Here is a 10,342-nt window from a genome sequence, read left to right as displayed (position 1 = left end):
TTGTATATATGTTCATGTATACATGTTAATGCCAACCTCCTAATGTATCCCTCTCCCCCATCTTTCCCCTTTGGTAAGCATAAGTTTGTTTTCTAAGTCTCTGAGTCTGTCGCTGTGTTGTGAATCAGTTGATTTGTATCAGTTTTTAGATTCCACATGTAAGTCATATCCCATGCTATTTATCGACCTCCATCTGATTTAATTCACTTAGTTAGATCATCTCGAGGTCCTTCCGTGTTGCTGCAAATGGCAGTATTTCCGTCTTTTGTATGGCTGAGTAGTATTCCATCGTAGATATGTACCACATCTTCTGTATCCAGTCTTCTGTCGGGGGACATTTTGCCTGCTTCGGTGTCTCGATTGTTTTATAGAGAGCTGTTATGCAGGTTGGGGTGCGTGTAGGTGTTTGAACTATGGTTTTCTCTGGGTGTTTGCCCAGAAGTATGATTAGGGATCAGATGGTAGTTCTATGTTTCGTTTTCGAAGGAACCTCCCAAGTGTACTTCCCACTGGCTGTACCAGTTACATTCCCCCTAGCAGTGGAGGAGGGTTTGATTTCTCCATGCCCTCTCTGGAATTTATTGTTTGGAGACATTTTCATGATGGCCATTCTGACTGGTGTCAGATGATACCTCGTTGCTGTTTTGATTTGCAATTCTCAAGTAATTGGTGATCTTCAGCATCTTTTCATGTGTTTTTTCTTTTTCTTCTTTCCCAACAGTGTGAGTGAAATGTACCTCTTGAAATTGTCTTCTGACAAATCTGGCCTGTTCTGATGTCTTTTCAATTACGTATCCTAGGACATTTCTTGAGCGCAGGTGTTATTTTTTTAAAGCCCTGCAGGCCTTGTGAATGGTAGTGCCCCGAAGCACCGGTTTCCAAGTTGTCGTTCCAGGAATCGTCCACAAGGCGGCAGGCTTCTTCGTGCCTATCTCTGGTCCCTCTGCCAACCAGAGCCTTAGCGAAAGAAAGCGGTGTTCCCGGGTTGTAACTTGGAGGGGCACGTGCCAGAACCAGCACCCAAGGGCTTGTGTCTCCTTCCTTTCTGCCTGTTACCCTTCACCCCCACACAAGTCGCAACCCTTGCCAAAGTGCTACACTGAGGGAGGGTGCCGAGGGTACTGTAGTTGGTACGACACGAAGGCAGGAGGCTGGAGGTGGGAACCCCAGCAGCAGGAGATGTGGAGATCAGGTGACGTTTCAAAGCTCTTGCAGCCCAGAGGATCCACCTTCCTTTGGGTGCACTAGGCTTGGTTGAGCTATAGGAGGGCCTGCCTGGATCTGGAGATTGTGGTCCCATTTCGAGTGGACCAGACACTGCAGGTCCCAGGGGGACTCATTTGCTGGCACATCCTCCCCAGTCCCATCAGCCCCACGACAACCAGCCTTGAGACACAGCCTGCTGAGGCTCCAGGGATGTGACACCAGCCCAGGTCCCCGAGGCTGCCAAAAATCGAGTACACGTCTTGTATTTTCTTTCTTTCTTTTTCTTTAACTGCATTTTTCTGTCATTGTCAAGCAACTTGATGGACCATGTTGTGTCTCTTGCAGGTGTAAAGCGTTGTGATTTAGTCGTACATATGCATATGTCTATTTTTTTAGGATCCTTTTCTTATATAGGTTGTGACAAAGTGTTGAACAGAGTCCCCTGTGTTGTAGAGTAGGTCTTTGTGGAGTATGTATTGTATATATGTTCATGTATACATGTTAATGCCAACCTCCTAATGTATCCCTCTCCCCCATCTTTCCCCTTTGGTAAGCATAAGTTTGTTTTCTAAGTCTCTGAGTCTGTCGCTGTTTTGTGATCAGTTGATTTGTATCAGTTTTTAGATTCCACATGTAAGTCATATCCCATGCTATTTATCGACCTCCACCTGATTTACTTCACTTAGTTAGATCATCTCGAGGTCCTTCCGTGTTGCTGCAAATGGCAGTATTTCCGTCTTTTGTATGGCTGAGTAGTATTCCATCGTAGATATGTACCGCATCTTCTGTTTCCAGTCATCTGTCGGGGGAAATTTTGCCTGCTTCGGTGTGTCGGTTGTTGTATATAGTGCTGTCATGCACGTTGGGGTGTGTGTAGGTTTTTTTTTATTTTTAAATTAATAGCTACTCTATTTATTTATTTATTTATTTTTAGCTGTGTTGGGTCTTCGTTTCGTGCGTGGGTTTTTTCTAGTTGCGGCAAGCGGGGGCCACTCTTCATCGCGGTGCGCGGGCCTCTCACTATCGCGGGCCCTCCCGTTGCGGGGCACAGGCTCCAAACGCGCAGGCTCAGCAGTTGTGGCTCACGGGCCCAAGCGCTCCGCGTCATGCGGGATCTTCCCACACCAGGGCCCAAACCCGTGTCCCCTGCATTAGCAGGCAGACTCGCGACCACAGCGCCACCAGGGAAGCCCTGCGTGTAGGTTTTTGAGCTATGGTTTCCTCTGGGTGTTTGCCCAGAAGTGTGATTGGGGATCAGATGGTAGTTCTATGTTTCATTTTCGAAGGAACCTCCCAAGTGTACTCCCCAGTGGCTGTACCAGTTACATTCCCCCCTGCAGTGGAGGAGGGTTTGATTTCTCCATGCCCTCTCTGGAATTTATTGTTTGGAGACATTTTCATGATGGCCATTCTGACTGGTGTCAGATGATACCTCGTTGCTCCTTTGATTTGCAGTTCTCAAGTAATTGGTGATCTTCAGCATCTTTTCATGTGTTTTTTCTTTTTCTTCTTTCCCAACAGTGTGAGTGAAATGTACCTCTTGAAATTGTCTTCTGACAAATCCGGCCTGTTCTGAAGTCTTTTCAATTACGTATCCTAGGACATTTCTTGAGCGCAGGTGTTATTTTTTTAAAGCCCTGCAGGCCTTGTGAATGGTAGTGCCCCGAAGCACCGTTTTCCAAGTTGTTGTTCCAGGAATCGTCCGCAAGGCGGCAGGCTTCTTTGTGCCCATCTCTGGTCCCTCTGGCAACCAGAGCCTTAGCGAAAGAAAGCGTTGTTCCCGGGTTGTAACCTGGAGGGGCACGTGCCAGAACCAGCACCCAAGGGCTTGTGTCTCCTTCCTTTCTGCCTGTTACCCTTCACCCCCACACAAGTCGCAACCCTTGCCAAAGTGCTACACTGAGGGAGGGTGCCGAGGGTACTGTAGTTGGTACGACACGAAGGCAGGAGGCTGGAGGTGGGAACCCCAGCAGCAGGAGATGTGGAGATCAGGTGACGTTTCAAAGCTCTTGCAGCCCAGAGGATCCACCCTCCTTTGGGTGCACTAGGCTTGGTTGAGCTATAGGAGGGCCTGCCTGGATCTGGAGATTGTGGTCCCATTTCGATTGGCCAGACACTGCAGGTCCCAGGGGGACTCATTTGCTGGCACATCCTCCCCAGTCCCATCAGCCCCACGACAACCAGCCTTGAGACACAGCCTGCTGAGGCTCCAGGGACGTGACACCAGCCCAGGTCCCCAAGGCTGCCAAAAATCGAGTACACGTCTTGTATTTTCTTTCTTTCTTTTTCTTTAACTGCATTTTTCTGTCATTGTCAAGCAACTTGATGGACCATGTTGTGTCTCTTGCAGGTGAAAAGCGTTGTGATTTAGTCGTACATATGCATATGTCTATTTTTTTAGGATCCTTTTCTTATATAGGTTGTGACAAAGTGTTGAACAGAGTCCCCTGTGTTGTAGAGTAGGTCTTTGTGGAGTATGTATTGTATATATGTTCATGTATACATGTTAATGCCAACCTCCTAATGTATCCCTCTCCCCCATCTTTCCCCTTTGGTAAGCATAAGTTTGTTTTCTAAGTCTCTGAGTCTGTCGCTGTTTTGTGATCAGTTGATTTGTATCAGTTTTTAGATTCCACATGTAAGTCATATCCCATGCTATTTATCGACCTCCACCGGATTTACTTCACTTAGTTAGATCATCTCGAGGTCCTTCCGTGTTGCTGCAAATGGCAGTATTTCCGTCTTTTGTATGGCTGAGTAGTATTCCATCGTAGATATGTACCGCATCTTCTGTTTCCAGTCATCTGTCGGGGGAAATTTTGCCTGCTTCGGTGTGTCGGTTGTTGTATATAGTGCTGTCATGCACGTTGGGGTGTGTGTAGGTTTTTTTTTATTTTTAAATTAATAGCTACTCTATTTATTTATTTTTAGCTGTGTTGGGTCTTCGTTTCGTGCGTGGGTTTTTTCTAGTTGCGGCAAGCGGGGGCCACTCTTCATCGCGGTGCGCGGGCCTCTCACTATCGCGGGCCCTCCCGTTGCGGGGCACAGGCTCCAAACGCGCAGGCTCAGCAGTTGTGGCTCACGGGCCCAAGCGCTCCGCGTCATGCGGGATCTTCCCACACCAGGGCCCAAACCCGTGTCCCCTGCATTAGCAGGCAGACTCGCGACCACAGCGCCACCAGGGAAGCCCTGCGTGTAGGTTTTTGAGCTATGGTTTCCTCTGGGTGTTTGCCCAGAAGTGTGATTGGGGATCAGATGGTAGTTCTATGTTTCATTTTCGAAGGAACCTCCCAAGTGTACTCCCCAGTGGCTGTACCAGTTACATTCCCCCCTGCAGTGGAGGAGGGTTTGATTTCTCCATGCCCTCTCTGGAATTTATTGTTTGGAGACATTTTCATGATGGCCATTCTGACTGGTGTCAGATGATACCTCGTTGCTCCTTTGATTTGCAGTTCTCAAGTAATTGGTGATCTTCAGCATCTTTTCATGTGTTTTTTCTTTTTCTTCTTTCCCAACAGTGTGAGTGAAATGTACCTCTTGAAATTGTCTTCTGACAAATCCGGCCTGTTCTGAAGTCTTTTCAATTACGTATCCTAGGACATTTCTTGAGCGCAGGTGTTATTTTTTTAAAGCCCTGCAGGCCTTGTGAATGGTAGTGCCCCGAAGCACCGTTTTCCAAGTTGTTGTTCCAGGAATCGTCCGCAAGGTGGCAGGCTTCTTTGTGCCCATCTCTGGTCCCTCTGGCAACCAGAGCCTTAGCGAAAGAAAGCGTTGTTCCCGGGTTGTAACCTGGAGGGGCACGTGCCAGAACCAGCACCCAAGGGCTTGTGTCTCCTTCCTTTCTGCCTGTTACCCTTCACCCCCACACAAGTCGCAACCCTTGCCAAAGTGCTACACTGAGGGAGGGTGCCGAGGGTACTGTAGTTGGTACGACACGAAGGCAGGAGGCTGGAGGTGGGAACCCCAGCAGCAGGAGATGTGGAGATCAGGTGACGTTTCAAAGCTCTTGCAGCCCAGAGGATCCACCCTCCTTTGGGTGCACTAGGCTTGGTTGAGCTATAGGAGGGCCTGCCTGGATCTGGAGATTGTGGTCCCATTTCGATTGGCCAGACACTGCAGGTCCCAGGGGGACTCATTTGCTGGCACATCCTCCCCAGTCCCCTCAGCCCCACGACAACCAGCCTTGAGACACAGCCTGCTGAGGCTCCAGGGATGTGACACCAGCCCAGGTCCCCAAGGCTGCCAAAAATCGAGTACACGTCTTGTATTTTCTTTCTTTCTTTTTCTTTAACTGCATTTTTCTGTCATTGTCAAGCAACTTGATGGACCATGTTGTGTCTCTTGCAGGTGTAAAGCGTTGTGATTTAGTCGTACATATGCATATGTCTATTTTTTTAGGATCCTTTTCTTATATAGGTTGTGACAAAGTGTTGAACAGAGTCCCCTGTGTTGTAGAGTAGGTCTTTGTGGAGTATGTATTGTATATATGTTCATGTATACATGTTAATGCCAACCTCCTAATGTATCCCTCTCCCCCATCTTTCCCCTTTGGTAAGCATAAGTTTGTTTTCTAAGTCTCTGAGTCTGTCGCTGTTTTGTGATCAGTTGATTTGTATCAGTTTTTAGATTCCACATGTAAGTCATATCCCATGCTATTTATCGACCTCCACCTGATTTACTTCACTTAGTTAGATCATCTCGAGGTCCTTCCGTGTTGCTGCAAATGGCAGTATTTCCGTCTTTTGTATGGCTGAGTAGTATTCCATCGTAGATATGTACCGCATCTTCTGTATCCAGTCATCTGTCGGGGGAAATTTTGCCTGCTTCGGTGTGTCGGTTGTTGTATATAGTGCTGTCATGCACGTTGGGGTGTGTGTAGGTTTTTTTTTATTTTTAAATTAATAGCTACTCTATTTATTTATTTATTTATTTTTAGCTGTGTTGGGTCTTCGTTTCGTGCGTGGGTTTTTTCTAGTTGCGGCAAGCAGGGGCCACTCTTCATCGCGGTGTGCGGGCCTCTCACTATCGCGGGCCCTCCCGTTGCGGGGCACAGGCTCCAAACGCGCAGGCTCAGCAGTTGTGGCTCACGGGCCCAAGCGCTCCGCGTCATGCGGGATCTTCCCACACCAGAGCCCAAACCCGTGTCCCCTGCATTAGCAGGCAGACTCGCGACCACTGCGCCACCAGGGAAGCCCTGCGTGTAGGTTTTTGAGCTATGGTTTCCTCTGGGTGTTTGCCCAGAAGTGTGATTGGGGATCAGATGGTAGTTCTATGTTTCATTTTTGAAGGAACCTCCCAAGTGTACTCCCCAGTGGCTGTACCAGTTACATTCCCCCCTGCAGTGGAGGAGGGTTTGATTTCTCCATGCCCTCTCTGGAATTTATTGTTTGGAGACATTTTCATGATTGCCATTCTGACTGGTTTCAGATGATACCTCGTTGCTCCTTTGATTTGCAGTTCTCAAGTAATTGGTGATCTTCAGCATCTTTTCATGTTTTTTTTTTCTTCTTTCCCAACAGTGTGAGTGAAATGTACCTCTTGAAAATGTCTTCTGACAAATCCGGCCTGTTCTGAAGTCTTTTCAATTACGTATCCTAGGACATTTCTTCAGCGCAGGTGTTATATTTTAAAGCCCTGCAGGCCTTGTGAATGGTAGTGCCCTGAAGCACCGGTTTCCAAGTTGTTGTTCCAGGAATCGTCCACAAGGCGGCAGGCTTCTTCGTGCCCATCTCTGGTCCCTCTGGCAACCAGAGCCTTAGTGAAAGAAAGCAGTGTTCCCGGGTTGTAACTTGGAGGGGCACGTGCCAGAACCAGCACCCAAGGGCTTGTGTCTGCTTCCTTTCTGCCTGTTACCCTTCACCCCCACACAAGTCGCAACCCTTGCCAAAGTGCTACACTGAGGGAGGGTGCCGAGGGTACTGTAGTTGGTACGACACGAAGGCAGGAGGCTGGAGGTGGGAACCCCAGCAGCAGGAGTTGTGGAGATCAGGTGACGTTTCAAAGCTCTTGCAGCCCAGAGGATCCACCCTCCTTTGAGTGCACTAGGCTTGGTTGAGCTATAGGAGGGCCTGCCCGGATGTGGAGATTGTGGTCCCATTTCGAGTGGACCAGACACTGCAGGTCCCAGGGGGACTCATTTGCTGGCACATCCTCCCCAGTCCCCTCAGCCCCACGACAACCAGCCTTGAGACACAGCCTGCTGAGCCTCCAGCTGTGTGACACCAGCCTAGGTCCCTGAAGCTGCAAAAAATCGAGTACACGTATTTTATTTTCTTCCTTTCTTTTTCTTTAACTGCATTTTTATTTCATTGTCAAGCAACTTGATGGACCATGTTGTGTCTCTTGCAGGTGTAAAGCGTTGTGATTTAGTCGTACATATGCATATGTCTATTTTTTTAGGATCCTTTTCTTATATAGGTTGTGACAAAGTGTTGAACAGAGTCCCCTGTGTTGTAGAGTAGGTCTTTGTGGAGTGTGTATTGTATATATGTTCATGTATACATGTTAATGCCAACCTCCTAATGTATCCCTCTCCCCCATCTTTCCCCTTTGGTAAGCATAAGTTTGTTTTCTAAGTCTCTGAGTCTGTCGCTGTTTTGTGAATCAGTTGATTTGTATCAGTTTTTAGATTCCACATGTAAGTCATATCCCATGCTATTTATCGACCTCCACCTGATTTACTTCACTTAGTTAGATCATCTCGAGGTCCTTCCGTGTTGGTGCAAATGGCAGTATTTCCGTCTTTTGTATGGCTGAGTAGTATTCCATCGTAGATATATACCCCATCTTCTGTATCCAGTCGTCTGTCTGGGGACATTTTGCCTGCTTCGGTGTCTCGGTTGTTGTATATAGTGCTGTCATGCAGGTTGGGGTGCGTGTAGGTGTTTGAACTATGGTTTTCTCTGGGTGTTTGCCCAGAAGTGGGATTGGGGGATCAGATGGTAGCTGTCTTTTTCCTTTTTGCAGGAACTTCCGCACTGTTCTCCCCGGTTGTTGTACCAATGTATATTCCCTCCAGTAGTGCGGGAGGGTTGCGTTTTCTCCACGCCCTGTCCAGCATTTAGTGTTTTGAGACTTTTTGCTGATGGCCGTTCTTACTGGTTGAGGTCTTACCTCGTTGTAATTTTGATTTGTATTTCTCTAATAATTGGTGATGTTGAGCATTTTTTCATGTGTTTTTTTGCCATCTGTACATTTTCTTTGGAGAATTGTCTAGTTAATTCTTCAGCTTATTTTTTGTTTTGTTGGTGTTTTTATATAGAGCTTCCTGAGCTGTTTCTGTATTTTGGAGGTGAATCCCTTGTGGGTTGCTTCATTTGGACATGTTGATACTTTCCAGCATTTTGACGGTTTTCTTTTTTTGTTTATGGCTTCTTCTGTGCTGAACCATTGAATTTTAATTATGTCCCATATTTTTGTCTTTACTTTCATTTCTTAAGACGTGGATCCAAAAAATATTTTTGCTATTTATGTCAAACAGTGTTGTGTTTATGTTTTCCTCTAAGTGTGTTAGAGTATTTGACCTTACACTTAGGTCTTTAATTCATTTTGATTTTATTTTTATATATGGTGTTAGAGAATGTTGTAATTTCATTCTTTTACATGTAGCTTTCTACCACCAGTCATTGAAGAGAGTGTCTTTTTCCATTTTATATTCTTGCCTCCTTGTCGTAGTTTAAGTAACCGTTTTAGGGTGGGTTTATTTCTGGGGTTTCTATACTGTTCCATTGATCTGTATTTTTGTTTTTGTGCCATACCATCCTGTTTTGATTACTGTAGCTTTGTAGCATAATGTGAAGTTAGGGAGTCTGATTCCTTCAGCTCCCGTTTTTCTATCTCAGGATTGCTTTGGCTATTTTGTGTCTTTTGTTTGGGACCCAGCCTCAAGCTTTTGCAGTTTTCTCCTGCTATCAGGAGCTGAGGGGGTGATAAAATGCATGGTAAATAGTGATTTCCCTTCTGCAAACTCAGGGTCTGCATTGGTTTACTTCCTGAATGACTCTGCCTTCCAGCTCAGGAAGAGTGCTGGGTTTTTATCTTGTTTTTGTGTAACTTCTTGGACTTCATGATTTACAGGTTTCACCGTATACCTTTTCATTCCTTCTGATACACAAGTAACATGTTTCATCTTAGCCTGGCCTACATGATCCTCATAGTCCCAGTGTGGCTCATGATCTTGGATTGTGTTACCACTCACTTGATAAATTTGGTGGTGCAGATTGGTGGTCAGAAGGCCATCAGTGTGTTTTTTGTCCTTTTTCAGTATACGCTCCATGTCATTCAGGGTACAGCAGTGGGCCAGAATAACTATGATATCCTACCAGGTCAGGGAGAATGTTAATCCCAGCCTGATAAATTTGTCCCTATGCTTTTCAGGGTTCTCTGAGAACCTGCCAGATCGCTCCTTACAGATTTCTAGGTCCGGCAGTGAGAAGGGGACATGCTGCACTCTAGCAATTCTCCATTCTCATCAGTTACTTCCCAGATGTCGTAAAAGCCTGGTGGGGCAAAAGTGGGCGCTACCTTTGAGCCTGATTGGAGCCCCACTGGGGAAAGCACCTGGGTTCTGATTTGGGGGTTTCTGATTTGACGGGGTAAGGTGGGGGTCCGGGCCTGAAGACAGGGAAGGGGAAGAAATGGGAGACCGAAAAGATGGCTCGGTGTGCTGATGGCTAGTGGTGGTTGAAAGAGGGGTCTGGCTCCAAACCTTCTGGGAGAGACACAGAAATAGAGGCTAAACACATACGACAGGAATCCCTCAGAGCAGAGTTTTGACAGAGTTTTATAATGGCCTGTGCTTATGGGACTTCTCCCATTTTGGGGACTGTTTACAAAACAGGTCCAGTTGTAAAATGGTGTTAAAGTTAAGGGATTCATTCTGTGGCCACTTCGCCTGGTCGCCCAAGGCATATTGGGGCCAGGCTGTGTTGAAAGAGAAAAGCAGCTTATTCCTTTTTAAACCGCCTAATTTAAATTGTCCCCACTTTTTAAGAATGCAACCCCGAGGATAGTCTTTGAGGATTCCCTGGGTGTTTTTCATGTTTACATATAAATTTGGGGCTAACAACTGGAGATCCCGGGGGCCAGATGGAGCTGAGGCCTAGAGTTACAACCAAGGGGGTCACAGAATTTCCTC

This window comes from Balaenoptera borealis (assembly GCF_965194805.1).
Source record: "Balaenoptera borealis genome assembly, chromosome: 12".
Classification (NCBI taxonomy): domain Eukaryota; kingdom Metazoa; phylum Chordata; class Mammalia; order Artiodactyla; family Balaenopteridae; genus Balaenoptera; species Balaenoptera borealis.
This window is presented reverse-complemented; position numbering follows the sequence as displayed.